General features: G+C 37.6%; 1 long non-coding RNA gene across 2 annotated transcripts; it reads left to right on the top strand.

Moving 5' to 3' along the window:
• Positions 1-313: 313 nt before the first annotated feature.
• LOC107977781 lies at positions 314-9,285 on the top strand. Of its 2 annotated transcripts, none has more exons than XR_003484313.2 (3): positions 314-369; positions 1,669-1,807; positions 8,393-9,285. It is a non-coding gene; the product is annotated as an uncharacterized LOC107977781 (long non-coding RNA). The 2 variants fall into 2 exon arrangements; XR_003484312.2 differs by lacking the exon at positions 314-369 and adding an exon at positions 1,275-1,414.
• Positions 9,286-11,583: the final 2,298 nt, after the last annotated feature.

The following is an 11,583-nucleotide window of genomic DNA, read 5'->3' as shown; positions in this document are numbered from 1 at the left end:
CAATTACCAGCATCTACATGGCAGTCCACAACCATCTGTAAGTCTAGTTCTAGAGGATCTAATACCCTCTTCTGGCTTCCACAGACACAAGGAACACATGTAGTACACATACATGTGATGGGGGAAATACTTCTGTGTATGTTTATAAATAAAGTACTTGCTTGGCCAATGAGACAACAGGTTAGGCTGGACTAGGAGTCAAAGAGGATTCTGGGAAATGTAGTAGAGAAGTGGTGTTCCAGAGAGGAAGTGACATAGCAAGGAGACTCATATTTAAGAAGAGGAAAAAGGAAGTGTCACTCTCTTTTCCCCTCGGCTCCTGCTCCAGCGGCACGATGTGATTCACCAACAAGGAGGGATGCCAATAAGGTGAAGATAAGTCCCATAAAATATATAGATATATGGTAATTGAGACTGAGCTAACAAATGAGAATCCTAGTCATTGGCCAAGCAGCTTTGTAACTAATACAAGTCTCTCTGTGTATTCATTTGGGCCTAACTCGTGCGGGCGGCTGGCCTAAAGCTCGAACGTGGCGATGGCACTCAGGCGGCTTTTGGCAAAAAGAATATCGTAACATACATGAATGCAAGCAAAAATACATATAAAATAAATAAATCTTTATACTAAAAGGTAGATTAAATCAATATACATTTACATGATACATTGCCAATTCATCTTAGAAACATCCTCTTGTTCATTCTCAGGCATCAATCTGGTTGATGATACTGACCAAGCATCTACTCTGGTCCCTATCACAGATAACCCAGGTGAAGAAATTATACTAATGCAGTACATGATTCTTCATGACAAGATATGGTCATTAAAGTCAACTCATGACCTTTAACACATTATAACTTATATGTGTGAGTAGATGAGTGACAGATACATTTGTTAAATTTAAATGAGCCAAAACATGACAAAAGAAGATCTAATTATAATAGACGGCATCATGTATCATTTGTTCAAAAGTTTTAATTATACAAAGAGAGACATTATGGCAGAAAAATTACACCATCGAAGTAAGAAAGATATGGATTCTAATTACTACAGTATGACATAGGCATCAACTTAATCTGAATCGCAAATGGCTAATCTTTAAATAACACAGTATTGAAAACATATTATATTCTTAAAGATTCAGAGTGATAATAGTTACTTACAGTCCATTGAACAAGGTTTAATATATTATAGGCAATAAAGTCTAGGAAATGTTTGACCTGGAAAGTGAGCTAATACATTTATAAATACTTTGTTGTTGTTTTGTTTTGAGACAGAGTCCTGGCTGCCCGGGAGCTCATTCTGTAGACTAGGCTGTTCTCAAACTCACAAAGATCTGCCTGCCTCTTGCTGGGACTAAAAGTGTGCACCACCATGCCTGGCTTATGAATCTTTTTACAGTGACAAGAATACTAGGTAAATATGGCACTCGAGTTTGGGTGGTGCTATTGGGTCACTGAGGCATCTCTGAGAACTCCAGCCACTTCTCTCTTGCTCCACCACATACTCCTGCCATGTGAGTTACCACCACAGCCATGGGGTCCAGATCACAGACTAGAACTTCCAAACTGAACCAAAGCCAGCTTCCATCTTTATAATTTCACTTAAATGACAGAAAATTGACCAACACAGATGAAATAAAATCATTTCTCTACTCTCTCCTCTTAAAGGCAACCAAAAGAATGAAAATGAGAAATGACTTAAAAAAGAAACTATAAGATCAATGCAAAAATAAAAGACATCTTCCAAATGCATTCAAACCAGAATAAGGTTTAAATAATACCTTCTGATACCGACTTCATACTCAAGGTAAGAATACATTTCTCTCAAAAAAGAAAATAAAACAAATGACCCTTTGATGAAAGTGGTATGCATTAGGGGCATGGAAAGCAACAGAACTAGTAAGGAATGGTCCCATGAAGAAATATCCTGGTTCTGCACCAAGGAAATTCCAGGTAAAATGAAGCTCGATAAGGAAGAAACACACAGGCAGACCATCTTGTCTGTGATCTAATTATCTTCAGACACTATCTGGGGTAGAGAAAAAAAAGCAGAGACCACCAGATCACAACACAGATAGCCTGACTTACAGAGCTTCAATGTAAGCCACACCAAAGCACTAGTGCCACAAACTGGGGAGACAAGCAGGCATAGACTATAAGGGGTGGGAGTGACACCAAGTGCTAGCAAAAGCTGCTGAGACTAATGAAAAATAAAAACACTAAAAATCTTCTGAGAAGCTTTGAGCAGTAGGTAACAGTTAAGACAGAAACTTGGAGTTGATCAAAGCACAAAGAGTAACTGTCTGTGGAGCACTCAGTGGGATATCTATACCAAGCATTTTCCTCACAAGGCTCAGGGAACATCACAGAAGAGGAGGCAGAAAGATTGTGAGATCCAGTGGTTCAGGGAGGACTGGGATCAAACAGTCTCCCACACATGACAGGGCTGATGCACTTATGAACTCACAGAAAATGTAGGATCTATACAAGACCTTCACAAGATCAAGCCAGTCAACACTCCAGCATGGAAAGGAGAAGGATTCATGGGAAGTTGATGGCTTCTAGAGTAGGAAGGGTCAGTTTTCTTTAGAAGTGCAGTCACTAGTCAGTCATGCTTCAGAGGATGGACACACATACACAGCACAGCACAATACACATTGGAATCTGTGTAGTACTTTTTAAAAAATGGTATGAAGTTGGAGGCCATGTGATGGAAGTAACTCATCCTCTACTGACTTCTAGATTTGCTCTGATTCCATTTCCTTCTGAAGATGCAACAAAACCTGACTTTCCAGTCTGGTTTTTGTTGTTTGTTCTTGCTTAAGGACAGGATTCTGCTATACATTGTTTTTATTATTATTCCTCATAACATCCATAATTTCTTTTGATTTTTGGGTCACAACACAAAAGCCCCTAACGTAATTCTACCTACTTAAGTAAAACATCAAAGTTTTATTGTCTGTCTTAAATAGGAAGGGAACTATAAAAACTCAACTAACAAAAATCTCCTTTTGATATAACTCAAAATTATTCCTAGTTTCCTTTCTTTGACAATTTTGTATATTAGCCATTCTTATTTTAGGATTTTTTATTATTATTATATATCAAATGTACATAAGAATGGGTTTCATTGTGATACTTAGCCATTCGTTACCACCTGAAGGGCTAAAATAGGCTTCTTTTCCATTGAAAAAAAGGAGATGTATCTGTATATTCAGGCTAACATGAAAGGGGAAAATCTCATGGGGCTCCACCCCTAGACAAAGAATCACAGACAATTAATTACTGCTGAGAGAGGGAAAATTAGTCTTCCCCAGCGATGAGCCCCTAATTGGTTATCCAATACACAGAGGTCAGCCCTGAAATCATGTACTTAAAAGCAACACTAAATGAACTCAGCAGGTTGTATCTCTCTCTCTCTCTCTCTCTCTCTCTCTCTCTCTCTCTCTCAGTCTGTCTGTCTCTGTCTCTCTCTCTTTATGTGTGTGTGTGTGTGTGTGTGTGTGTGTGTAACAAAAGTAATCAAAGAAGAGAGGCCAGGAATTTGAGAAGGAGTAAGGGGGATCACATAAAGGTTAGATGAAGAAGACATAGGAGAGATTGGAGGGAGAGGACATGAAAGAGTTGGAAAGAGGAAAGGAAGAGGAGAAATTATATAATTACATTTTAATTCAAACTTTAAGAATTTTAGACACCAGACTGGGACTCAGATTAGAGCATTGCTCAACCTTTATCAGAGAAGCTTCTTCTTACCTTAAACAGCAATTTAGCCAAAAGATCCACAATTAGACCATGTGCAGACACTAAGAGACACTGGAGCACACCGCCCCAAACAGGAAGTCTGTGTCAAACCCTCAAGGCTCTGGGATCTTTGTGGAAGAGAAGGTGGAAAGATTGTAAGAGCCAGAAGTGGTGGATAACTCCAAGGAAAAAGAGTCTTGTAGACACAACAGGGCTGATGCACACATATGAATTCATAGAGATTCTAACAGCATGCATAGCATCTACACAGGCTCCAACTAGACAAGATCCCAGCAGTGAGAAGGGAAAGTGGACACAATGACCCATCCCTAACCAAGAAGCTGTTTGTCATTGATACCTGCTAAGAAAAGGAGATATCCATTTTGTTCAATGAAGTGTCTCTGGGTATAATCAACCACACTCCAGGGCAGGACCCATGCCCAATGGTAAATAGCCAACACAAAATGGACTCCATTTTTTGTGTTTACTTTTGTTTTGTTGTTTTTTAGTCTTATTGTGGTTTTTTAGTTAGTTTTTCTTTTGTTTTGGTTGGGGTTTTATTTTTAGAGAGAGAGAGAAAGAACATGAAGTTGGGCTGGTAGAGAGGTAGGGGGCTGCTGGGGGGAGTTGGAGGAGGAAAAAGAATATGATCAAAATGTTTTATATAAAAAATTTTAATTATAAAATAAAAAGTTTACTTAAAATGTTAAATACATAACATTTTAAGTCACTGGTCTTGGGATAGATCTCTAAACAGCATTCTCTTAACACTGTTTTATTTACTCTTAACTCTAGAAATGAGACAGGGAGATGTGTGTCTTCATTCTGAACACTAAGGAGCTAGATGCAAGAGGATTCTCAGTTCGAAGTCAGCCTGGTTACGAAGGGAGAGCTTCTCATAAAAGAAAGAAAAAAAGAAGGGGAGGAAGTTGAGGAGGGGAAGGAAGAGAAATGAGGGAAGACGGAAGGAAGGAAGGAAGGAAGGAAGGAAGGAAGGAAGGAAGGAAGGAAAGAAGGAAGGAAGGAAGGAAGGACAGAAGAGAGAAGGAGGAGGGAGACATAACTAGCTGGATCACAACCATTCAACTTTACAGTTATCTGCCCTGGGCTCTACATCCAATGCTCTAAAATCATAGGACTTCGCTATAGTTCTATAATAATATTTTTATCAATTTGTTTTTTGACAGTTTCATACATGTACATAATACATTCTGACTGCTCTCAGTCCCCACACTTTCTCACCTCCTTCCTACCCTGGTCATGTTTTCCTCCCCTTCAAGGCCCCTTCCCATGTTCATGTCTTTATATAATACATTCTCAATCCTGCTGACCAATATACATGTATATCCAATAGTAATCTAACTTAACCAAATCAATTAAACTAATTAACCAAATTAAACTACTTAATCCTACTTAGAATATGTTACTATAAAATCTTGTTTAAGTAGCACATTCCTAAGAAACTGGAGAAAACTATTCCATGAAAATAGACTGAGAAGGGTGGGGCTGTAGCTCAGTGGTAGAGTACTTGCTGCATATGCATGACACCCTCAGTTTGCTCCCTAATACTGCCAGAAAAAAAAAAAAAACAGACCTAGAGATTTTTCTGCTTCCTGGCCACTGAGAGGTGAGCAGCTTTGCTCTATTCACATTTCCTATAATGATGCTCTGCCTCGCCACCCCAGATCTGTAAAAATATGAGCCAAAGTCTATTGTTTCTCCCTGAGTTGATTTTCTGATATCTTATCATAGCACCAGAACACTCAATAATACTGTATTATTTAAGCACACTGATGTTTCAATGACTTCTAGTTAACAGCTTCAGAATCAATCAAATCCTTTGATATTTCCAAACATTTTCCTACAAATGCTCTAGAGAAAGAAGAAATAGGGAACAGAGTAGAAACAGTTGCCTACCATACCTGAAGCTCTAGAATTTGATCCCCATGCTCAAACATATATAGCAGACCTAGATATAATATTTATATAAACACAAGATAAAATGTAGTGGCAATGTGGGTTTCTGGTCTCACTGATACAATGACAATTTACAATAGTCCAAGCATCTTCTGAAGCACAACATACCAGAGCTCCAGACACTGGGCACTCAAAACTATGGTGTGAACTACAGAGATCCAGACACTGGGGTGTGAACTGCAAAGATCCTATGACTTATGAAACTTAATCATCCTTCACAGGTGAGGTATTCTATGCATTCCATGGAGGAACACATCAATTTAAATTAAACTTTTGGATGTTTGGTGATTGCTGGGAAGAGAAAAGCATGTGACATCATGTTCAGCATAATACAAGTAGAATATGAATATCTGATAGAAATATTTTCAAGAAAATGAAATCACTGAATTAAATTTTCATTTAATATTGATGCCCTGTATCATCAAAAAATACTTAGACACAAAATTACAGATTGGCATCTGTTTAAAACATAATACTTAGCATACTGATTATATTCATTCAGGAAAAAAATCACAAAAATGTTCAACATAAATCAAGAGTATATAATACCACAAGCTTGTGATAGAAACATAATATTTAAACATAAGTGAACATATCTTTAATATTTTGTGGATAATTTAGTCTGTGAGGGTGAGTAAGATAGCAGATGACTCATGGCTAAAAACTGTTTATTTCATAAAATTAGGTATGATGGAGAATTAATAGAAGGTTCTATGAAGAGGATTAACCCTTATAAAGCTTGCATCTTAAGCTTTTAAAACTCATACTTTATAGCTGAGACTATTGCTCAGTGAGGAAAGAGCTATGTGTGAACATGAAGACCTGGGTTCAGGCCCAATACCCTTGTAGAAGCCCAGGAACAGCAGCAGACACTGTGACCCCTGCACTGGATAGAGGTGTTACAGCAGGGGGAAACAAGTAAACCACAGGCTTGGTGGCCAGAAAGAGATCCTGTCTCAAAAATAAAGTGTAGAGCAATAGAAGAAGACACCAAACCTTGACCTCTGGCCTTCTTGTGTACACACACACACACACACACACACACACACACACACACACACACACACCATACTCTAAAATTTTAATTCTGAAGAAATCAAAGATAAAAAACATATTTGAAAGCCACCTATTGATTGCTCCTTGCCACCCCTTTTTCTGCAGCAGCAAATACTTGCTATGCTTTTTGTACCTGGAAAGATGTTTAAAATAAGGAGTTTTGATGCTAGTGGTATATATATGCTTTTGTTGAAAACATGAAATTCTGTCTTAAGTGTATCAATAACATCTCTAACTTTATTTCATCATATTACAGTATATTTTTGGATAGATACTAGGTAATAAGGAATATTGCAAGGAAATTATCTACATGCTAAAATAACCACATTTGCCATTTGGTAACAATAAATTTGTTTCAAATGCCACTTTAAAAACAAATATAATTCTTCCTACACATTTGTTTATATTCAATATAATATAATGTCTGACCCCAGCACTGTATGAGCCAAGCACATGTTTTTGTCCTGCCTGCCTTTACACAGCTTGCCCACCTGTATATAATAGTAGTACACTATTAAATTAGAGCACATGCAGGTTCAAAGAGACACACAGTGAACTTTAAAGTTCATCACGTCAGGACCAATAATCAGTCATCTAAAATAATCCTGCCATATCATATTTTCAACATGATACTACATACACCTAATAAGACAACATATCAGAAGCAAGTGAGTCTAACTAAATATATTGTCTCACTCATCTTTACATCTGCAGCTTGCATAACATTGGTTTGTGATGCAAAAATTCTCACAGAGACACCTAGAAAATTCTCAAAGGATGAGTTCTTGGCCCTTTACTAAGAATAATTTTTAAAAAACAAGAGTCTTGGGACCCACAAAGAAGTAAAGTTATAGACTGCATTAGGTTTTCACAATGCTCCAAAGATACAATCTCATGAGATCACTTTTCCAGTCAATCTGGACTAGTGTTTCTTTTAGAATCCTGGTCTGTCTATATAATAAATTTGAAATGGATGGCCTCTAAGGTTCCTTCAATGCTAAAAGAATGCTGTTCTCTTGACTTTGAAGTATCAGAAATCTCCAAGTGGAAATGGATTAGCCCCAGAAGTCCTTAACATTTTAAATGTTGCACCTTCACATAAAACATCAATACTCACATCAGACAGAATTCTATGCCAGTCCACTCACAGTATGGTGGAGCACTGGATTGTAACACTCTCATTTCTACAAAAAAAATAGGAGTTGAACATGGTTATGCCCCAGGAGACTGATGCAGATGTGCCATGCTTTGAGGCCAGTCTGGCAACAGAGAGTTCAGAGAGTTACATAGTATGAGACCCTGTCTCAAAAAGAGACTAGAGATTAAGGGAAAGATATCTAAAGAAACAGTCTACTGCAATTCAAACCGAAAGGAGGAAAGGAAGTGAAAGAATGAAGGAGCAGAGAGGGAAAGAAGAGAGGAGGGGAGGGAAAGAAAAGACAAGGGGGTGGGAGGGGAAAAGAAAGGAGGGGAGACATGTGTACCATCCTTTAAAAAAAAAAAAAAAGACTCCACTGGTGCTGGCAGCAATAGTTTCAAGAGCATGAGAAATTAGCAAAACTTCACCTGTAAAGCTTAACCTGGAGCTTTAATACCACCATGACCTTTCATCCTACAGGCAGAACCTTCACAAAGCTACAGACAAGGCACAGTGATGACGCAATTACCGGAGAGAGTGAAGTTTCTGCAGAAGCTTTAGGCTGAATAGGCTCAGTGAGGAACCATCTTTTCCTAAGCCCAAGCAGAAACATGCTCATGTTTTTATAACACAGAGTTCCATGATGATGGAATGTTGCCTATATGTTCAAAGGTATCTTAGATGTGCTTTGCTTTTTTCTAATTTTGAAGCACTGATATTGACTCAATGAAATCAGTAAAGGATCTAAGAATGGATATGCTTTTTATAAAGGAAGAAAGAAAAAGATTTGTAAGCTAGTAAAAGTGCCCAAAAGTAATGGTATTTTTAAATATGTTTTCATACTTGATACAATTCTTTTTTAAATATGTGTACTGTTTTGGGTGTGGTGTGTGTGTGTGTGTGTGTGTGTGTGTGTGTGTGTGTGTGTGTGTGTGTGTGTTGACTGTATTATTGCACCAGATTGTGCAGAAGCCCAGAGAAATCAGAACAGATGTAGGATTCCCTGAAAGTGGAGTTACAGAGTCATGAGCCACTATGTGATGCTGGGAACCAAACCTAGGTTTTTTGCAGGAGCAACAACTGCTCTTAACTGTCAAGCCTTCTCTCCAGCCCATAAATGATATCGTTCGTTAGCTGACATACTGCTTTACACAAAACTCCAGAGCATAAAAGTCTAACCTATGCTCTAAAAGCAAATGATAAAACTGCTTATATCTCCTTTTGAAGGATGATCAATAATTTCCAAGTTTAGTCCTAAATGATAAATAATTTTAGTTTTCCATAAAAGCTGCAGTAGAGAATGAGTAAAATCCAGGCACTGGTTATCAAGCCTTTGTAGTTGTAAAACCTGCCCAATCTTACTTAGCAAGTCATTTATATCTTACCATGCAGGAGCATAGTGTGCTCTCACAACCAAGGAATGAGTCTCCCTGAGAAAAGTGCTATGAGCCAATCAGTTGTTAATACTTTCTTTTCTCAAAGTATTTGGTTAGATATGGTGTTGGGTTTTTTTGGTTTGTTTGTTTGTTTTTCACTTTTGTACAGGACCTGGGCCACATTAGTCTCAGCTCCTGGGACTTAAACCTGCAAGTGTTACTTTCCATCTTGCCAACATGTTACTCTCCAGGTCAACCTCACATGAGGCAACCATCATAGATTGTGAAGGCACAACAGGTGGGTCATATCAAAGGTCACAGTAGTTTTGTTCACAGGCCCAGACATGAGGTTTCCATTATCCTTAATAGAAACAGAAGCTAGCAATAAAAGCCTATCATTGAAATAACATCTCTCTCCATCCATTCAGATGCGATAACACACAGAAGAACATTCCAAGTTCTGCTGCTGGCTATCAGGACATGTTCATTTTGTTGTGTTAGTTATTTTTTTTTAAAAGTATAAACTTGATAGCCTTTCCTGAAGAAGTAGAAAGGCTGATTATATTATAAATTTATATGAAATTTCCAAGGGTCCTGAGTAGCCAAAACATTCTTGAAAAGGGTCTGCATTAAAACACTAACACTTCCTAATCTCCAAATTTATCAGAAAGGCACAGTAATCAAATGTGATGCTGGCCTAAGGATGAGTAAAACTAATGGAACAGAAGAAAGAACTCAGAAGCAAGTCTAATCAGCCACAAGTGGATGTGCTCCAAGGCATTCAGTGAGGAAAAAGTGGTCTGTTCTATAAATGTAAGGAAACTGGAAATACACATGCAAATTCTCACTTCACACCATGTGCAAGAAATATTATTATAAAATGTATCAAAGTCCTAAACTTATGAATTAAAGTAAGAGTCCTTGGGTAAAAGCCCAGGGGTGTATCTTAACATTCTTGGACTTGGCAATTATTTCTTAGCTATAACACCAAAGGGGCTGTGCGAGAACTCAGCAGTAAAATACTTACTATGCAAGTCTGCTGATCTGAATTCAATTCCTAGACTTTAGGTAAAAGTGGAAGCAGAGAACTAACACAACTAAGATGTTTTCTGACCTTCACAAGCATATGGTGGTACATGAGCATCCATACAGACATCACACACACACAAATATATATATATATATATATATATAATGTATATATTATACATACAATATAATATACACATACAATATGTATGTATAGATACACATAGACATACTATATACACACTATAATAATGATAATTTTTTTCAAACACTTGGGATGGGGAGGTGCATGGACACTTGGAGGGCAAGCCATATTTCCCATTGTGTGGCCTGACTGCCCCTACCACCAATACCTCAACTCAGAAAAGTCTTCTCAAGCCCTAGCCTGTGGCCTTCAGTGGCAGCCCGACCTTGACATCCATTCTGCTTGCTTCCTTCTCTTAGACTCTTCTGTGAACCTATAAACTCTTCCAAAAGCTCAAAAAAATAATGATAATTTTAAAAAGATAACACCCAAAACACAAGTAACTAAAGAAAATAGATGTATTAGACTTCTTCAAATTTTAGAACATTTTAAAAATATTTTATTGTTTTTTAATTACTTGTCTGTGAATGTATGTGCCCATAAGTACAGATTTCACAGAAGACAGAAGCCTTGGGTCTCTTGATCCTACAGTTATGGACAATTGTGAAACACTAGGTATGGACACCAGGAATTGAACTCAGGTCCTTTGCAAGAGTGATACGTGCTCTTGTGTCATCTCTCTGCAAGAATGATAAGAACCATCCATCACCCAAGTTTAGGAACTTTTGTTTATAAAAGGACACTACTGAACTTGAAAAGAAAACCCACAGAATGTAGAAAATCTTAGCAAAACACAGTACTATCGAATATCTAATATCCCAAATACAAATGATCTCTTCACAACTCAACACTGAAAATACATTCTTTAGCTCAGTCCTTTCCCAAAGAAAATATACAAATAGACAAGAAGCACATGAAGAGATGTTCCATGTCACTGTACATTAGGAAAATATAAGTCAGAACCACAACAAAGTACCACTGAATGCCCACTATGAGAGAAATCAAAAGCTTCTGTGCATTGCTTATGGGAATCTTAAAAACACATCCACTGTGGAAAACAATTTCACACTTCCCCAAAAAGTTAAACCCAAAATCACCAGATCTGGCAAATCAAAACAGGTGCTTGGAAAAACTTCCATGTGGACACTCATCACAACTATGTTCATAACAACCAAAAGGTA

The sequence above is a fragment of the Cricetulus griseus genome, chromosome 3, assembly GCF_003668045.3.
Source record: "Cricetulus griseus strain 17A/GY chromosome 3, alternate assembly CriGri-PICRH-1.0, whole genome shotgun sequence".
In the NCBI taxonomy this organism is placed as follows: Eukaryota; Metazoa; Chordata; class Mammalia; order Rodentia; family Cricetidae; genus Cricetulus; species Cricetulus griseus.
The sequence above is the reverse complement of the archived record's forward strand: the minus strand, read 5'-3'. Positions and strand labels throughout refer to the sequence as shown.